Source organism: Erpetoichthys calabaricus, chromosome 12 (assembly GCF_900747795.2).
Source record: "Erpetoichthys calabaricus chromosome 12, fErpCal1.3, whole genome shotgun sequence".
In the NCBI taxonomy this organism is placed as follows: Eukaryota; Metazoa; Chordata; class Cladistia; order Polypteriformes; family Polypteridae; genus Erpetoichthys; species Erpetoichthys calabaricus.
Genome location: NC_041405.2, coordinates 138,857,558 through 138,876,621, shown reverse-complemented (window position 1 = coordinate 138,876,621; position 19,064 = coordinate 138,857,558). Strand labels below are relative to the sequence as shown.

Below are 19,064 nucleotides of genomic sequence, written 5' to 3'. Positions count from 1 at the left end.
GGAAAATTCATTGGGATTAATGAATGTCATTTGCAATCATTGTCATTCACTTAACTTCCCAGAAGAAACAACTGGCAATACAAATAATGAATTTACACGTTGTTGTCAAAAGGGGCAGATTAGACTGCCTCCTTTACATTCATATCCTGAATATCTACAGAAGCTTCTAACTAACGATGTGCCTGAAAGTAAAAACTTTATGAACTGCATTAGATCCTACAATAATTCATTTGCTTTTGCATCTACCGGAGTACATATCAGGCCACCAAAAGGCAATGGCCCATACTGCTTTCGCATATGTGGTTAACACAACGCACTATATTATGTCCAAAAAATATTAATGTTAATCACATTAATAACCAGGTCATTTCATTACTTCCTGGACAGACACGGCTCTTTCTAAGCTCTGACAAAGTTGACTCTGATGACGACAATGAACATCTGAATTTCCCCATAGAATATTTGAACACTATTAATCCGGACGGATGACCACAACACAACCTTACCCTTAAAAATGGAACAATAATCATGCTATTAAGAAACCTTAACACTAAACAGGGTTTATGCAATGGCACACGGTTAGTCGTCAACACCATGACACACAATGTTATTCAAGCAACAGTTCTTTCAGATTCACATGTTAACAATACTGTTCTCATTCCTAGAATTGACCTTACGAGTTCTGACCTAGAATTACCTTTTACATTGAAACGCCGACAGTTCCCCATTAAACCTGCATTTGCCATGACCATCAACAAATCACAAGGACAAACCATGGACAAGGTTGGCATCTACCTCTCTGAGCCCGTTTTTGGACATGGACAACTTTATGTTGCCTTCTCACGTGTTCGACGTTCATCTGACGTTAAAGTTAAATTTATAAATGATCCATGCCAAGGAAGACTCATTCAAAGACAAGACACCATCTTTACTACTAATGTTGTATACAAAGAAATATTCCAATAAAACATTACTCTATGCCAAACACTCTATTTTTTATTTATATAGGCATCATCCAAACCTGCACACTATTCTATATCTAATTCATACATCTCACTCTTTGTCATGCCCCAACGCCAGGGGTTGGCGAGCGGAGCCCCCTAGTTTCTACAGATTTGTCAGCTGCATATTCATGCAGTGAATCTTCTGTTCTACCACATCTCAAAGTTGTTCTGTTGGTTTCAGATCCAGTGATTGAGAATGCCACTGAAGAACACTGAAATTGTGGTCATGTTCATGAAATCAGTTGGTAGAGACTTTTGTTTTGTGGCATAGTGCATTATCATGCTGCAAATGGCCAATAGAAGATGGGTAGATTGTGCCTATGAAGGGAAGCACATGGCCAGCTGTAATACTCAGATAGGCTGTGGCATTCTTGCACTGATTGATTCATATTAAATGGGCCGGAAGTGTACCAAGAAAATATTTCCTAGACCACCACAACTACTAGCCTGGAATGTTGATACAAGATAGGTTAGATACATGGATTCATGCCATTGGCATCCAAATTCTGACCTTATTATGTGTGTGCCACAGAAGAAATTAAGATTCATCAGACCAGACTTTTTTTTCCAGTCTTCAACTGTCCACTATTGGTGAGCCTGTGCCCACTGTAGCCTCAGGTTTCTGTTCTTGGCTGACAGGATTGGAACTCGATGTGGTCTCCTTCTTTTGCCACCCATCTGCCTCAAGGACTTGTTGTGCATTCTAGGATTCTTTTCTGCTCACCACAGTTGTACATTGAGGTTATCTGAGTTTTCATAGACTTTCTGGCAACTTGGACCAGTTTGACTGTTCTCTTCTGACCTCTCCCATCCACATTGCGTTTCTGTCTGCAGAACTGGCACTCATTGGATGTTCTTTTGTTTTTCTTCCATCATTAAGAATACACTCTGGAGACTTTTGTGTGAGAAACTCCCAGAAGATCATCAGTTACAGAATCGCCCAAACCAGCTCCCTGGCATCAACAATCATGTCAAAGTCTGAATCACTGAGATCACATTTTTTCCCTTTTCTGGTGTTTGATGTGAACTCAACCTGATGTGCATTACCTGTTTCTGCATGATTTTATGCATTGCACTTCTGCCACATGCAATATATATATGTATTGTTGACCTGATGGGGGTGCTCCAGCCATCCAAACCCGACGCAAGCAGATACCAGGGCATATGCGTTTTTATTCACATGAGGTAGCGCTTTTCCCTCCCTTCCCACAGCAGCACTGTACAAAGTACCAAACACAAGTAACACAGTACTTTTCGTCTTCGTCTTCTTCTTCTTCTCTGTCTCTGTCTGTCTGTCCCTCTTCTTTACTTCCAGTTCATTAACTAATTCATTAGCTTAAGGTGGAGTGCTGCTTCATTTTAGTAGTCAACATTCTGGAATCAGGAGTGGACTTATAATTAGTCTGCTATCTCCTGCATTGTCACTCTTTAGTCCTCCTTTATGGCTTGCTCCATGGTGGCTAGTTTTTCTTGTGTCATCAATGTTGATTAGATCTCATTTCTAAGCAGGGCCTCCTGTTGTCTCTGGGACAGCCTGGCCTGAATTCAGCAAGACGCTGGAAACCGTTCTTAGAGATCTGGTGTATGGGGACTTCCTACAGATATTCTGGCCACTCTTTTATTCTTTGCACCTTCCATTTTACCTCTTCTCCTCTGGAATCTGTGCATGCTAGTGAAGTAAACTCAAGACACTGTCATGGTTGTGGAACCAACTTGAGATGGATAATGATCAATGTCATAAAGTGTGAATCATTTAAAGGTGGGCAGACTAGTGGCATAAAGGGATGGTCAGCAACTTTTCTTAGGTGCGCTGTGATATTCTGAAGAGACACTTTTGGTATTAAAAGGCCTCATGTACTAAGAAAAATATTTCCTTTTACCACTAAAATACCACGACCAGCATGAATGGTGAACAGCAGATCCATAGATTGATATAGCTTATGCCAAATCTGCATGTAACGCCAGAAATCAAGAGAGTCTAACCAGGTCCCATTTTTCCCAATTCTTAGTTGTCTTGTTTTGGTGATCACATACTACTGTAGCCTCACCTTCCTGATCTTAGCTGACAGGACTGCGACTTGGCTTGGTCTTTTACTGTTGCAGCCCATCTGCATGAAGTTTCATTGTATTTTGAGATGCTCTTTTTCGTATAAATGTTTTAAGGAGCTGTTATTTGAGTACTCTGGCCTTTCTGTTAACATCAGTTGATCTGGCTGATCTCTCCACAGATCACCCTCATTAGCAAGGTGTTTTCGCTTACAGAGCTACCTCTCACTGGATGCTTTTTGTTTATCACACCATGGTTTTTAAACTCTAGAGACTGTAGTGTGTGATGAACCCAGGAGGGAAGCTGTTCCTCAGATCTGCAGTAGGAATCATCACATTTGACACTTAAGAATCACACAGTAGTCCCTTAAGGCTCTGTCACATTACGCAGCTCTTCCAGTGATTTTCAATCATCGCCTTCAATTACATAATCTTAACAAGTCGGAAGCAGTGGGTGGCATGCTGTCATGAAGCTGATCACCTAATGTGACATACCCAATAGTGGTGTAAAAAAATATCGATACACCTGAGTATTGCAATATTAGGTTTTTTTTGATTCTCAAAAACATAGTATTCATTTTTAATGACGAGTTTACATTCAAAGATTCAAGGCACACAGTTCCTTTTGCGTTGTGTTTAAACCCCTGATCGCAAGATAGCAGCTAACGTAACAACATAAATTGAGACAAGAAGTTGCGTAAGGGTTGATGTATGTAGGCTTTCAATACTCAGGCGAGCGGATCTGGCAGACAACGTGGATTGTGCAGTGACAAACCGAACTGACTAGTAACACGACAACCAATGGCTGAATCCAGAAGAGTTAGAGCGGCTCCTGCAGCGTACAAAGCAGAAGTGTGGGCTCATTTTGGCTTTCACAGTAAAGAAGGCACTAAGGAGATTGACAAGAGCCATGTCGTCTGCAAATTGTGCCATGCCAAAATCAAATATTCGGGGGAACACAACGAATCTGAGAGCACGCTTAGCAAGACAACATTCTGAAGTACAGATAGAGGAGCAGCAAACGGCAAGCGTTAAAGTGTGTCCCTCTCAACTCACTAATAGAACAAGTTCACACACCAAAGTTAGCAAACAGACCTCAACTCACGCAAACAAAATAACTTAGTCAATGCTGTATTTAATTTGCAAAGATATGCGCCCTCTGAGTGTTGTAGAGAGTGAAGCCTTCTGAAATATGGTGAATGCAATGGAGCCTCGTTACACCATACCCTCCCGACAACACATCACTGACATCGCTGTGCCCAAGTTGTGCGAGGAGATAAAAACGAAGGAACTGGAATCTCTCAGCTCTACCATAGGAGACATTTTTACCGCAGAGAAGTGCTCTGAAAGCTGGGCATGTTGACCAGCTCATCTTCCTCCACAAAAACCTTGACATTTAAAAAATAAGCACTGACATACATACAAACTGTAATAACACGTGCAATCCAAGTTTAAGATCTAAAAATGTTCACTATCAATATATACTGTACGTATTTTCTTACATTTGTTTAATATTTTCTTTAGGAATCCTGTAAGCACTTTTAATTTTCACTGATACAGGCAAATGTAGTTCCTTTTTTAAGATTGAAGAAAATCTAGTGTTATGATGTTACAGGGACAATGCATTTTCTTTTATTAACCACTTCAGATTGAAAAATTTAAAAATGGCCTATATACTATAATAGAATGTGAACCATTAAAGCAGAATTTAATATACATACTGTCTGAATTTATTTGTAACACTTTGATTTTTTTTTTTAATTTTCTCAATTTGTTTACCTAAAGAATCCTGCAAGCACTTTTATTTTTTACTGATACAGTAATCCCTCGCTATATCGCGCTTCGCCTTTCGCGGCTTCACTCCATCGCGGATTTTATATGTAAGCATATTTAAATATATATCACGGATTTTTTGCTGGTTCGTGGATTTCTGCTGACAATGGGTCTTTTAATTTCTGGTACATGCTTCCTCAGTTGGTTTGCCCAGTTGATTTCATACAAGGGACGCTATTGGCAGATGGCTGAGAAGCTACCCGGCTTACTTTTCTGTCTCTCTTGCGCTGCCTTTCTCTGATCCTGACGTAGGGGGATTGAGCAGGGGGGGCTGTTCGCACACCTAGACGATACGGACGCTCGTCTAAAAATGCTGAAAGATTATCTTCACGTTGCTATCTTTTGTGCAGCTGCTTCCTGAAACGACATGCTGCACGGTGCTTCGCATACTTAAAAGCTCGAAGGGCACGTATTGATTTTTGATTGAAAAACAAACTGTCTCTCTCTATCTCTCTCTCTCTATCTCTCTCTCTCTTTGTCTGCTCCTGATGGAGGGGGTGTGAGCTGCCGCCTTCAACAGCTTTGTGCCGCGGTGCTTCGTGTACTTAAAAGCAAACAGCCCTATTGATTTGTTTGCTTTCCTCTGTCTTTCTGACATTCTGTGCTCCTGACGCGCACTCCTTTGAAGAGGAAAATATGTTTGCATTCTTTTAATTGTGAGACGGAACTGTCATCTCTGTCTTGTCATGGAGCACAGTTTAAACTTTTGAAAAAGAGACAAATGTTTGTTTGCAGTGTTTGAATAACGTTCCTGTCTCTCTACAACCTCCTGTGTTTCTGCGCAAATCTGTGACCCAAGCATGACAATATAAAAATAACCATATAAACATATGGTTTCTACTTCACGGATTTTCTTATTTCGCGGGTGGCTCTGGAACGCAACCCCCGCGATGGAGGAGGGATTACTGTATACTGTAACTAAATCTTAATTCCTTTGTTCAGATTACAGTGCTATGATGTTATGCATTTTCTTATAAACTGCTTGAAACATAGTGTGGCAAACTATGAACCTTTAAAGCAGGGTCACAAAGTACCGTGATTTTTTAGTGATGTAGGAACAGATTGCACAAAAGGTATTGCTATGATGTCTGAAGTTATAAGGACTGTGATAAATGCAGTTGCAGATCCCACTGTTCTGATTGCATAAAAAAGTAAACTTTTTTTTACTCAGATTTTATGCATATAGTGATGTGAAAAGTTTTCTTTTCTGTAATTTTCACATGTTGGATCTAAGAAATCCCCAAATAAGCCATTCCAGGCTTTTAGCAGGATATGCTCAATTGCACACCATTACAACAGCTAATTTCTCTGGCAGGTACAATTTACATATTACAGTTCAAGACATGAGGATGGGGATTTTAAAAATTTAAGACCATGATGGATGCTATAAATGCTTTGATTTTACAAAATGTATTCAAAGCGGCACCGTGGTTAGCAATGCTACCTCACAGATCTGGCGTCTTGGGTTCAAATCTGCTCTGTGGCTGCTGTTTGTGTGAAGTTTGCATGTTCTCCTAGTGTTTCTGTGTGATTTTTCTCTGTGTGCTCAAATTTTACTCCCATCTTCCAAAGATGTGTATATTATACTAATTGGTTATTCTAAAGGGGCCCCATTTGGGTTAGTATGTGGTTGTGTGCCTGAGAAGAACTGCATTGGACTGGTGCCCTGTACGGGACTGGCCCCTGCTTTGCTGCTGGGATAGGCTTTAACCTGTCTGACCCTAAATTGCATTAAGTGGATTTAGGAATATTTTGTGTTTTATTATAATGTACTTGAATAACAAAGCCCTATTCTAAAAAATAATCAAAGCTGTGTGTGGGAGAATAAAAAGTGGAACTAGATATGAAGCAGCCATGATCTGAAGAAGTTATGTTACTGCATATCCACTTTTCTTGAAAGTTGTACAAACTTCAGTTTCCACAGTATGAACGCCATAAACATTTTGTTTTGTTGCCACATTAATGCACTACTTGTGTAGTTGGTGATAAATGTGTTACGTTCAGTTTACTGATATGTAAGCAGCTGTGTTTGTGGCTGGTGCGTGGCCACACATGGAGGTAAGGAGAGTTAACATTTGCATTTTCTGTTTGGACTCCACTTCTTATTTCAGATTCCATTCCATTTCCAGACACTTTTCAGTGAGCTAACCTTGCATTATATCAATTAATCATGAGAAGTTGAGCAAAGTAACACCTTTTATTGGATAACTGAACAGATTACAATATGCAAGCCTTCAGGGCAGCTTAGGCCCAACTACAAGTTGACTGAAGAAGGGGCCTAAGCTGCCTCAAAAGCTTGCATATTGTAATTTGTTTGGTTTGCCAATAAAAAATGTAATTTTTCTTGACTTCTCATTGCACGCATTATGGCTTTACACTACGATAGTTTTCCTAAAATGAGTTTTAAAAAAATTGCAATATATCACCATGCTTACAGTATTGCAATATATCGCAATATATTGAATCGTAACCCATGTATTATGATACGTATCATATTGCAAAATTTTTGCCAGTAAACAGCCCTAATACCCAGCGACTCACTCCAGCTAGCCCATGACTCATTACAGATAAATCACACAGGTTTGATTTTGTGCTTAGTCAGAGTGGTGGGCTGTGTGTGCATGAGAGCGGACAAACAGTGAATTCTTATCCAGAAGGATGAAACATAGAAGGCAGCAATGAGGAATTAGAAATGCACATATTTTGAACCTCGCAAAAAGAAGAGAAGCTAATCTATCTGATCGCTCACATTTTATGTACTAAAACAGAATTGAAAGTAGAAAAATGCGACTGGACTCACTTTACTTGTTAACCTGTTGAAACTTCATATAGAGCTGACTCCACCATGCAGCCTGGGGGCCTGTGGACCTCACAAACAGAAGAGAGGCTGTCTGTTGTTTTGTATTTTACTTACTACACATGACACAACAAACATGATGTTGCTGGACGGTTGGCGTGTGATTGCTTTTTGTGACATAGGCAGTGATTTTAATTTATTTAAATTGACTTTGTTTGGAAATGAGATCAGTGACTGCGGTCAGCTAACTTGGCATACCCCATGACTCATGTAATGTGACATTGACTTTAGTTGTTATGTCCCTTTCCCAGTTAGGTTCAACAACAACTAAACCTCTTGACCACATTTGGTCCCAGTGCCTACTAGAAATCTGATGGTAACTTTGAAGGACCTCTGTCACTTTATTTCAAACTCTGATCACTGTCTGCATCTTGCCACTTGGACCAGCTCACCACAATGCTGGTGTGAGTGCTTAGCTGGGTGAAGAATGAAGAAAAAAAAATTTAAGATAAGCCATCAAAAGTTGTAATTGTTTTTAACACTATATAAGAAGCCAACAAGGTTTTAATATGGACCATCAACATTAATTTTATATGTTGCCACATTGACTCCTGTGTGTGTGTGTTCATCTTGCAGTGGACTGGTGACCTGTCCAAGGATTGTTCCTGTCTTGCACCCAATGCTTGCTGGGATAGGCTCCGGCTTTACTGAAACCCTGCTGTGGATAAGCAGTTTTAGATAACAGGTGGCTTGATGGAGGGATGTTGTTCTTTATAGAGACCGTCAACACAGGCAGTAACTGTCATATAGCGACTCACACACACTCGGTCCATTCATGTACACACGGCCCCTGTCACTTCTGCTAACTTTGCTTTTCCCATTGCACTCTTGTCACGGTGACTAAGCACTTAATGCTGAAGGCGTTTCACCCTGGAGATCCTCTCTTTGAAATGAAGGTGTCACTTGAGAATGAGGAAATAGATGTAATTCTCCAGGGCTGCTTACACACACACACACACACACACACACACACAGTGACTCCCTGACATGTGAATTTGCACAGTTCAGATATGAAAAATAAACTGCATTATCTGTGTGGTATCAGCCTGTGAGGACCCAATTCATAGTCGTTAAAAACCTAAACTTGTAACCCTTTTCTGTGCCTCTGCTTTGTGATTTGTAACTTGTACGATCAAAAATCTCAAACATATCCTGAACTGGCTTCAAAACCCATCCATTGGGACATTTTCTTTATCTACAGGGGACAAGCGAATATCCTGGTACCACAGGGCACAAGGCAGGATTAAAGTATTGGATTGGATTGTATTGTAGGATTGCAGGATTGTATTGTATTTACCCCGTTTTTTTGACACCCACTCCACAATCAACCTACCTGGAAAGGGGTCTCTCTTTGGACGGCCTTTCCCAAGGTTTCTTCCATTTTTTTCCCTACAAGGGTTTTTTTTTTTTTGGGGGGAGTTTTTCCTTGTCTTCTTAAAGAGTCAAAAAGGCAGGGCCTGTTAAAGTCCATTTCGGCACTTCTTGTGTGATTTTGAGCTATACAGAAGTAAATTGTATTGTATTGTATAAAGCCAGCATGTCACAGCGCACTTTCACTTATTCAGTGCAGGTCCAGTGGAGAGACACCGATTGAACTAAATTGTATTTCCTCAGGATGTGGGAAAGCCAGAGTACTTGTAGGAAAACTCAGATGGAGAACATGCAAATAGAACACATACAGTGGCTGTTATTATTCTGCTTGAAAACTAACACACACACACACACACAGTTGCAGTGAAGTAGTAGTGAATCTGAGGTGCTCAGTGCATGTCACATAGGCATTCAGTGTAAGACCATCTCACATTACACAAGTCCTCCTAATGGCTAACACGGTACAACACCCTAGTACAACACAAGTCCTCCTTTGATTTTCAGTCATAGGCTTCATTTACAGAAGCTTAGCAAGTCAGGGGCAGTTGGTTGACCGCGTCGGTGAAGACATTCGTGTATATTGACGTCCCAGCAATGTCTTGACTTGCTCCAACAAAATCAGATCATTAGTCGTTGTGGCAGGCTCTGTGTACATGAGAGCTGACAACCAATAAATACTCATCTGGACGTACAATTCATATAATGCAGCAACAAGGAATAAGGAATGTGGGTGTTTTGGACAACACAAACAGTGCAGAGGCTCATCTGTCTGCTATCTTATGTACAATGACAGAATGGAAAAATGAAAAAGAGAGCAGAGATTGCAAATGGACTTGCTGTTGTAGCTACAACAACAACATTTATTTATATAGCACATTTTCATACAAATAATGTAGCTCAAAGTGCTTTACATAATGAAGAAAGAGAAAAAAGACAAAATAAATAAAATAAAATTAGGGAACACTAATTAACATAGATGGCCAGGGAGGACAGAAAAAAAACTCCAGACTGCTGGAGAAAAAAATAAAATCTGCAGGGGTTCCGAGGCCACAAGACCACCCAACCCTTTCTAGGCATTCTACCTAACATAAATGACCTCAATCAGTCCTCATGGTATTCAGGCTTCACGTGGAAGAACTTCACTTGGAAGAACGGTCATGTGGATTTCTGGCCTTTAATCCATCAATGTAAGGACATCACGGTGCTTTGATCAGGTGGTGGTGGTGCAGATCGCCACCACAGAAAACCGGAAAAAGAACAGAAGAGAAAGTAGGGGTTAGTACGGATTTCACCATGAATAATAATGATAATTAATTGAATATACAGAGCATCAGGATTAAACTTAAATGAAGCTATGAGAAAATCATGTTAAAGTAATGTGTTTTCAGCAGTGTTTTAAAGTGCTCCACTGTATTAGCCTGGCGAATTTCTATCAGTAAGCTATTCCAGATTTTAGGTGCATAACAGCAGAAAGCCGCCTCACCACTTCTTATAAGTTTAGCTCTTGTAATAATAAGCAGACAGTCATTTGAAAATCTAAGGTTACAATTTGGAGTGTAAGGTGAAAGACATTCTGAAATATAAGATGGAGCGAGATTATTTAAGGCTTTGTAAACCATAAGCAGGATTTTAAAATCAATTCTAAATGTCATAAGTAACCAGTGTAGTGACATCAGAACTGGGGTGATGTGTTCGGATTTTCTTTTCCTAGTTAAAATTCTAGCAGCTGCATTCTGCACTCGTTGCAATTGATTGATGTCTTTTTTTGGTAGTCTTGAGGATCGATAGATAGATAGATAGATAGATAGATAGATAGATAGATAGATAGATAGATAGATAGATAGATACTTTATTAATCCCAATGGGAAATTCACATTCTTCAGCAGCAGCATACTGATACAATAAATAATATTAAATTAAAGAATGATAATAATACAGGTGAAAAAAACAGACAATAACTATGTATAATGTTAAATATTAACGTTTACCCCCCCTGGTGGAATTAAAGAGTCGTATAGTTTGGGGGAGGAACGATCTCCTCAATCTGTCAGTGGAGCAGGACAGTGACAGCAGTCTGTCGCTGAAGCTGCTCTTCTGTCTGGAGATGACATTATTTAGTGGATGCAGTGGATTCTCCATAATTGATAGGAGTGTGTTACAGTAATCTAGCCGACTGAAAATAAAAGTGTAAACTAATTTCTCAGCATCTTGCAGTGTTATAAGAGGTCTAACTTTTGCTATATTTCTTAATTGAAAAAATGCTGTCCTAGTAATCTGATTAATATGTGATTTGAAATTCAGGTCAGAGTCAATCGTTATTCCTAAATTCTTTACCTCTGTCTTGACTTTTAATCCTAATGCATCAAGTTTATTTCTAATAACCTCATTATATCCATTTTTGCCAGTCACTAAAATTTCTGTTTCTCCTTAACCCTTCGTACAGTGCCGACTCCGTCAGGCAGCACGCTATTGGCTGTCATAAAAAGGGGTGAGAAGTCGTCACACAGTTGGAAAATTAGACACGTCTAGCAATGAGATTAGCAACTGCAATTGATAAGTCTCACATACTTTACAACTACAAGTCATGTAATGTGAACATCGGCTTTAGTGCGGCTTTGTAGTACAAGTAAAACTGCATTACTGCATGTCTTTGGGTCCTTGCTGCTACACATTTAAAATCTTCTGTTTGTCAGATGCTGATGACTTGAATGAGCACCATGTAAAAATAATATAGAAATATGTTGAACGTACAGCTTATACAAATAATTGTATTGTACAACTTGTACTAAAAATAAATTGAATGTATGCCTTCTTCCATCCATCCATTTTCCAACCCGCTGAATCCGAACACAGGGTCACGGGGGTCTGCTGGAGCCAATCCCAGCCAACACAGGGCACAAGGCAGGAACCAATCCTGGGCAGGGTGCCAACCCACCACAGGACACACACAAACACACCCACACACCAAGCACACACTAGGGCCAATTTAGAATCGCCAATCCACCTAACCTGCATGTCTTTGGACTGTGGGAGGAAACCGGAGTGCCCGGAGGAAACCCACGCAGACACGGGGAGAACATGCAAACTCCACGCAGGGAGGATCCGGGCAGCGAACTCAGGTCCCCAGGTCTCCCAACTGCGAGGCAGCAGCGCTTCCCACTGTGCCATGTATGCCTTCTTCAAAATCATAAATAATTTAATAAGTAAATCTTCACCTAATACAAAATCAATACATAAGAGTTTGTGGAAGTTTCGTTTCCCTTTTAAGATTGCTACTCTCTTACCTGGAATGAGAGGGCCTATCCTTCCTATCAAATGGTTGAATTCCCCGGTAGGTGTGAATGAACAAATCTCAGTAAATTCCTAGGTTGCTTATCCATATTTGTATGTGTGGAGCAGTCTTGTAGCCTCAGGGATGCTTCTTTTATAGAAGCTTTCTGAAGTCATACCCACCCACTTGGAGTGTATTGTCAGTAATGGCTAAAAGGGTAAAATGTGGATGTAGCAGCATTTCATTGTTTTCATTTTTTTTATGTAAAGCAGGAAAAGGAGCCGCGGTCTGCTCCTAGCAGGACTCCAGTTTGATTGAGCATGGGAAGAAATGCTAAACCTGTCACATTAGTAATGAGGAGGAAAGCCATTTTTGAGTTTCATCTGGTAACATCATTTGCTCAGGCGGCACAGTGAAGGCATGTGGCGAGAAGGCAAGAGCTGAGCGCCAGCCTGGCGAGACGGCATAAACCCAGCATCAAATTCTTCTTTAAAAACTCTAGTCAGAGATCTTGTTTTAATGAGTTCCCACGGGATGAAAGTACAAGTCTTATAACTGTTAGAAAAAAAAATGTTACAAGGGAAGTCTGAAAGATCTGGAGTAAAAAATATATAAAGGGCACAGTAGTGTGTCCTTTTCTGCTTCATTTATTATTGTTTTCATGATAATTCTTTTTTCCCTGAGGTTTGACACAATTCACTATGGGGTGGGGTTTGAATTTGCTTTAATTTTAACGGGAAAATTCGTTAAAACGTTCAACCTCTCTGCAAAATGTCAATTTACTGATTGACACTTTTCTCTCAGCACTATTGATGTTTTAAGCACAAAACTCTTTAATCATAATATCCAGGAAGGCTGCCATTTTATGAAATACTAGACAAATTGTTTTCAGCTGGCTTTAGTAAAATGCGAATGGCAACTTCATATAAAAGATGAGCCTGTTTCCTTGACAGGCAGTTTTAAGAAATTAACATTTGCCTTTTATGAAGTACATATTTAGTTTTGGTAACACTTAAGTATATCTGATGCAAAAATGCATGTATTACTCATTTACGGTTATATAACAAGACCGTAACGCACACTTCTTTGGGTTTTCATAACGCTTGCAAAGCATCGGTAAAGTGTTTCTTCATCTTTGTAATGTGACTTACTAACAAAACGTCACTTTGGAGTGGCCCAAGATGGATTAGCTGAGACACACATCCCCTGATATTACATATTTAGGCATAAGACCCATGAATCCTCCATATTAACAAGTAACTTTACCATCATGTCGACACGCCACACTGCACAGAGATCAATAACTGATTTGCTGATTTTATGTAAGTGTTACGAAGGCCAAAGAACCCTTTGTTAAGACGTTTTTACCCAAGAGTACGTGAGGAACAGATGCATTTTTCCAGTACCTAAACTAAAGTGTTACCTTAGCTTTCGGGCGGCCTGGTGATGCGGTGGTTAGTGCGGCTGCCTCCTAGCTCCATAGTCCTGCCCGCTCCCTGTCTTTGCTGGTTCTCACTCTGTGTACTTGGCGTTTCACTCCAGGTACTCCATTTTTTCCTTTCCATATCCCAAAGATGTGTATGTGTTACATTACTTGTGGACCCTTAATTGGTGACACGTGAGAATGTGTGTGTGGGTGTTGTCATGATTTGCCTTTTCTATTTAAATTTGTTAAAACCTATGTGGCCATTCTTGGGGGGGTAATTAAACCCCCAAACTCCAGACACAAAAAAATGTATTTTTTAAGTTAACGACGTACCTTCCAACAGGTGGTGTCTTCTTCCAAATCAGCACAATACAATGCACAGTTCTTTTGTTTGTCCCTTTCCACTCCTCCCGTCTACGACTCCCTCAGTGAAGTGGAGGGCTCTCTTTTGAACCCACCCTAGGAGAACTTCAAATGCAAAACCATTGTCTCCCTGGAGTGTCCTGGTAGCATCACCTGGCAGCACCCAAGGGAACCCTACAGGGCAGCACTGTGGAACCACAACCCCCATGCTTCCCTGCGGGCGCCCAAACAAGGGCTCACCAAAAGAGATGCTGCCACCTAGTGCTGTGGGGTGTTCATGAGCGTTGGAAGCAGTCTCCCACTGTCCCTTATTTTATCTGGCCTCCTGCCTGGGAAAGGAGATGCTAACCATCCCAGTTGGACAGCTAGTGGATTTCTATCCATTGCTGCCAGAATGATAGTCCCAGTGTACAGTCTGCCTCAGTGCCCCTCCATGCAAGCTTCGGGTAGAGAATGCCATTCCTCTCTTCCTGACCATCTGTTATACTGGCCTCTCGTTCAGGTAAAGGACAGGGGTCCTTCCCAGCCGGGATGCCAGTTCATCCATGACACTTCTAGAAATTAAGACGTCGTTTTAGAGGTGAAGGAATCCATTTGTTACATTTATTTTTGGAATAGATGTGTTTTTCATTTTGCTAAAAACAAATAATTTCCACTGGCACCCCTTTGTTTTTATTTTTTGTTATGGCCATCACAATTTTGTGATCTTTGGTGTCTTTCTTTCCGGGCAGATGCTAGGTAAAGTCAACTGGAAGTGTACGGCGAGTGACATCATGGGGTCAAAGCATGGTCACTGCTCTCGCAGTTGGCATCGGGCACTTTCTGGTTTGAATCCGTCACTGGATATTCAAAGAAATCTTAGCCGTTCTATTTGTGTAATTAATTGAAAAGCTATTTGGCTGTGAACTCTCCACTATCCCTGACTATGTTTTGGCTCCAGTTACTTTTACTAATCTCACTTTTGCCCTTTTTACTCCATTGTTTTCCTGTTGCATGTCCTGGGCTTTGCTATCTGGATTCCTGACTATCTGGTTTTGAGCTTACCTTGATTTTGACCTCACTGTATCTTTTTATTCCAATTTCTAATTAATACTGCTGCCACCCTGTGCTGTCAGTGGAGGTGTGTGGTTCAGCTCTGTGATGGACTGGTGCCCAGTTCAGGGGTGGTCTTCGCTTTTCAACATTCTAACTGGTTAAGTGATGTAAAAGACAGACAGGTGGATATTTTCTTTCCTTTTTCTTCCTCTGTCTCACTGTATTTCTAGTTCATGAATGCTTTATTTTCTGCCAGGTCTTATTTATAAATGTCATCATTTCTTTCCAGTTTGGACTCACTCTTGCATGTGATGATCATTATGGTTAATCTCGCATAAATGTTTTGGCTGTCAGGTAGTAAGAGGTGCCACACAGAGCTGCTTTTCCCAATCTGTGGAGCACAGTAACTCTGTGTCTGCTTTTCTAGTCTTGATAGTCTTTTTGCAGCTTTATACCATGTAAAAGCTTTACTGTCAACCTCCCAGGAGGGCTTAACTTTTGTAGGGGATATTGTGGATATCACCATAAACCACTGTAAAATGGCAGGACTGGCTATGTATTTTTTAAAATGTATAGAAACTGCTTAACTTTAGAATACAATTTTGTGTGGCAACTGCATATGCAGTGGTGGAAATAAGTACAGTATTTGATCCCCTGCTGAATTTGTAAGTTTGCTCAATTACAAAGAAATAAACAGTCTCTAATTTTATAGTAGTTTCATTTTAATGGACAGAGACAGAATATCAACCAAAAATCCAGAAAAACTCATTACATAAAAGTTATAAACTGATTTTCCTGTCATTGAGAGAAATAAGTATTTGATCCCCCACATCCCAGCCAGAATTCTGGCTTCCACAGATTGGCTGTGTACCCATGTGGCACACAGACTGCAATCAATCAATCAATTCCAGATGCTCCTGATCTCAACTCATTATGTGTATAAAGCACACCTGTCCACAGAATCAGTTTCTTCTATTTCAAGCTCTCCACCACCATGGACAAGACCAAAGAGCTCTCAAAGGACGTCAGGGACAAGATTGTAGACCTGCACAAGGCTGGAATGAGCTACAAGACCATCAGCAAGAAGCTTGGTGAGAAGGTGACAACTGTTGGCACGACTATTAGGAAATGGAAGAAATATAAAATGACTATCAATCGCTGTCTGTCTGGAGCTCCATGCATGATCTTGCCTCATGGGGTGAGGATGATCATGAGAAAGATGAGGGATCAGCCCAAAACTACACGGGAGGACCTTGTTAATGATCTGAAGGCAGTTGGGACCCCAGCTACCAAGAACACCATTGGTAAAACACTATGCCGTAATGGATTGAAATCTTGCAGGTCCCCCTGCTCAAGAAGGCACACGTACCGGTCCGTCTTAAGTTTGCCAGTAAACTTCTGAATCATCTACAGTCTTATCCTTGACGTCCTTTGTCAGCTCTTTGGTCTTGCCCATGGTGGTGGAGAGGATGAAATGGAAGAAATTGATTCTGTGGACTGGTGTTCTTTATACACATAACAAGTTGAGATCAGGAGTATCTGGAATTGATTGATTGATTGTAATCTGTGTGCCACATGGACTCATAGCCAATCTGTGGAAGCCAGAATTCTGGCTGGGTTGTAGGGGATCAAATACTTATTTCTCTCAATAACTGGCAAATCACTTTATAACGTTTATAAATTGCAGGGTGCCACTGGCTTTAAAGCACAAGAAGTCTCTTACATTTGCATTCCATTACATTAAGCACGTGGCTACAATGAGAACCTACAGCCGCTGTGGCCCACTAGGATTTTGCCTGGTCAGTCTAACATATTTAGAAACCCATTCATGTATTTGCTGAATTTGTTTAATACAATTTTAGGGCTGCTGTTCAAAACCCATCCTGACAATAATGAGCACCAAAGCAGGAAACAAGCCTGGGGCACACGCTGTCAAAAGAAGGAGCTGAAATGAGTGACAGCTTCTGAGATGTGGAGCTTGATAGAGATGACGAGGAAAAAACTTAAGTGGAGGGTGTGTGAGAACGTGAGGGAGAAGAGAAATGTTTGATGCAGATCACTTGTAAAACTTGCATGCTGCAGTTATATTTTCTTGAGTCAAGCAATAGAAAAAGTTTGGAACCATGTGAATTACATACACCTCTTCACTCACATGTGTGTTATTTTGTGCCTTTCATAGATAGGTAGACAGAACTTTGTTTGTCCCCAGGGGGAAATTTGGCAACAACGAGCCCAGTTGCAAAGCACTTGACAATTTTTTTGTTTTTTTCTTCTTAAGAAAATGAAGTATCGTATCACATATGCAAAGTGCTAACTGAAAAACAAAGCAAGAATAAGTCACAGTAGTTAGTTGCATGGAGTTAATGGTCAGCTCTGTTAAGAGCTGCTGTTTTGGTAGATAATATAGCTGCTCATCAATTTTCTTAACAGTAGAATCCCTGAGGCCTACGAAAAAACTCGTAATCCTGGACCACTTTAAATTCCTTCACACCTCCTCATCAGCGTCTTTTGTTTTGCAAATGTGTCAATCAGTACAAGCAGCCTGCTATCCCATCCCCCACCAACGGAGCTCAACTCGGGCAGAAAGCTCTCCCAGCTCAAGTGTGTTTATCTGCATGTGAGGTACCTGGAGTTGTATAGGGTTAATAATATGTCATTATTTGGAATACATGCATTTCATGTGTGTTACGTGTCTACAACGATCTGTGTAAGTATACAGGATGAAAGGAAATTTGAGTCAAAAAATGCTGAACACATACCTAAAAGAGAAACTTCTTCCATGTTATACAAGTAATGACGTGAAGTGTATAATGAGTGAAGACTTTAGTCCAAATATCAAATAAACATGTGCTTTTATTCAAGAATATAACCAAAGTATAAAAGAATCATTCAATTTACATGTTGCTGTCAATGAGTTGAAAACCCAAGCTCAAATGTCAATTGACAGAAAGCTGATATGTATTCTTAGATGGTACAGAGTTAAGAACTGCTGCCTTATAAGCAAAAGGTTCCAGGTTCGAGACTGGGTGCTCCGTGTTTTGAGTAGTGAGCTGCTATTATTATTACTATAATATAATAAAAACATACACTTGGTTTGAGTCTGTAACACCCGATGTAAATTCTGGCTACTTGTAAAAGTTAGCGATTTTTTTTTTTTTATTATTCACTTTAATTCTGTCAGTGACGTTCATATGATACAATGAGCTTGCCTCTCCCACTCTGAGTTGATGGCGTTTATCTCCATTCTTTTCACAAGAGCAGCAATGTGCCATGACCGCTATCAGACTTATCATGTGGCATTTGCGCTTTGACAACAAAGACACCTGTGCAGAACGTCTGAAAAACGACAGGTTTGCTGCGATTTCGGACATCTGGAAACGTTTTGTTGAGAACTGTGTTTTGAGTTACAACCCAAGGGCAAAAACTTTCCAAGTCTGTGGTCATAAAGCTTATGGAGCCGTTTTTGGACAAAGGCAGAACCATAACAACCGATAGCTTCTTCTCAGCACTTTTGCTAGCTAATAGACTGCTGCACCGCAATGCAACTCTGCTTGGAGCTGATGGAGAGGTGCGAAGGAAATTAAAGTGGCCTGGGATTACGAGTTTTTTCATAGACTTCAGGGATTGTAGTGTTAATTGATTTAATCCAAGTCTGCAGTATGGGAGGCATTTTGACCAGCATCAGGTGCAAGGCAGGAGTCAGTCTTTTGCAGGGTGCAACACCTGTATGCTCACTAATACATGAGCAATCTTTGTCAACAGTGAATCCACACTCTGTAATGTTCTGCAGTTCACAATGAGCCCAATTGCATTGGAAATAGTTTTACATGAATGTGCACCCTCATGCATTCTCACAGA

At 40.5% G+C, this 19,064-nt stretch overlaps 1 protein-coding gene across 2 annotated transcripts in view; it reads left to right on the top strand.

The window, feature by feature from the left end:
- Positions 1-19,064, top strand: part of tmem59l (transmembrane protein 59-like) — a 98,180-nt gene that overhangs the window by 64,798 nt on the left and 14,318 nt on the right. The window lies entirely within an intron of this gene.